Raw genomic sequence first — 2072 nt, forward strand, 5'->3', positions numbered from 1 at the left:
TACATCCAGTACAAAGTACAGTACTACTATAGAGCCTTTCACAATACTTTTTGAGCTTCTTTCGGCACCTATTGCAATTCTTTATTTTGTTCTCTTAACTTTTTTTGTGGGGGTGTAATTAGGTTTATTTATTTATTTTATTGTATTTATTTATTATTATTTTTTTAATGGAGGTACTGGGGATTGAACCCAGGACCTCCTGCATGCTAAACACACCCTTTACCACTAAGCCACACCCTCCCCCTCCTTTATTTATCCAAACATTTACACAAAGGTTATTCAGAGATATAAAAAGATACAATAAAAATAATGAAAACAGCAGATGCCTAATTTAACCTACAAGAAATCTGTAGAACTGAATGAGCTGAGCATGCTCATTCACTATTTTCCCAATCTCCTTGTTCTCTCCATCAAAAAAAAAAGACAAAATTACAACTATAACATGTAAAATGTCCTCAAACCCCAAATGCTGTAAGCCAGAGAGATTACCAAACCATCACTTATTTTAATCTCAAAGAAGTGAACTTTCTATGTATGCCCAAACCCAGCAGCCATACAGAAAAAACTGATAAAATTGAAGAGAAAAAAAATTTTTTTAATCTATGAAGTAAGTTTCACCATATATACAATCAAAGGAAAAATGACAGACTGAGAAAACATATTTGAAATTCACATCATGGACAAAAAGCTAATATCCTTTTTATAGTGGCATAGGGGAATGTTGAGTAGAGTAATGCCGGTATTTTATCCCTATTATGTTGTTACTTTTCATGGAAGTTCCTTGAGCACATTTTAAAGCTGATGGAATGACTTTTCTGGTAAGCAGCCTGAGGTGACATCAAAAAATGGTTTGTTATTGCTATTCAGTTGACCCAGAAAACCCCACAAAAATCAAGCAAAGCAAGAGCTTCAAATCATGTTCACTTTAAGAACACTCATGAAACTGCCCAGGCCATTAAAGGTATGCATATCCGAAAAGCCACCAAGTATCTGAAGGCTATCAGTTTACAGAATCAATGTGCACTATTCTGTTGTTAACAATGGTGGACTTGGTAGCTGTGTGTAGGCGAGACAGTGGGGCTAGACGCAGGGTTGATGACCCAAAAAGTGTTGAATTTTTACTGTACATACTCAAAAATGCAGAGAGTAATGCTTAACTTTAGGGCTTAGTTGTAGATTCTCTGGTCACTGAGCACATTCAGGTGAACAAAGCCTCCATGACGTGGTGCAGGGAGAGCTCATGGTCGGATCAACCCTTAATATGGGCTCTCCTTGCCATATTGAGATGATCCTTACTAAAAAAAAGAGCAGATTGGCCCTAAACCAGAAGAGGAGGTTGCACAGAAGAAACAGTTATCCCAGAAGAAACTGAAGAAACAGAAACTTATGGCCCAGGAATAAATTCAGCAAAAGATAAATGCAAATAAAAGTAAAAAGAAAAAATTTTAATTAAAAAATAAACTTAAGGAATGAATGCACTGGGAGGGAAACGTTAGTAATGCAAGAGAGAGAAAAAATGATCAGAAGTGACAACGTGGGAAAAGCATTGGGTTTTGAGGCACAAGTAGATGGACTGAGCTTTGGTTAAAGTGTGAAGGAAAAGCCCAGCTGGGCTAACAAGCTAAGTCACAAATCTAAGTGTGGTAAGTGTCGGTTTACTGATCTAAGTTCTGCTGGGCTAACTCATAAATCTGAAGTTTAGTGTCAGTTTACTGGGCTAACAAGGTAACTCGTAAATCCAAGCTCAGCAAGTGTCAGTAACGTGATCTGTTCCGAATTGATAAGCTTCAGTGTACTGATTCCTTTCCTTTTGTTGTTTGAGCCTTATTGGCTAATAGCCCCATACTTGTAATTAACCCTATAAAACCTCATGTGCACGTCTTGGAGGTGCTCAGACCTTCGGAGCAGAAGCCTCTCTGAGCCCGCCTGGCGTAATAAATCTGAGTACTCCAACCCTCCGAGTGGTGCTTGTTTCTTGGCTGGCCTGTCATTTCCATAACAAAAGGTACTAATTCTCAATTGTAACCATAGAGAAAGGTGGAAGTATAGGTGCAAATATAAGTAGTTTTAAG

At 37.8% G+C, this 2072-nt stretch overlaps 1 pseudogene; it reads left to right on the top strand.

Moving 5' to 3' along the window:
* Positions 1-744: 744 nt before the first annotated feature.
* Positions 745-1436, top strand: LOC102519966 (annotated as a pseudogene).
* Positions 1437-2072: the final 636 nt, after the last annotated feature.

This window comes from Camelus ferus, chromosome 7, assembly GCF_009834535.1.
Source record: "Camelus ferus isolate YT-003-E chromosome 7, BCGSAC_Cfer_1.0, whole genome shotgun sequence".
In the NCBI taxonomy this organism is placed as follows: Eukaryota; Metazoa; Chordata; class Mammalia; order Artiodactyla; family Camelidae; genus Camelus; species Camelus ferus.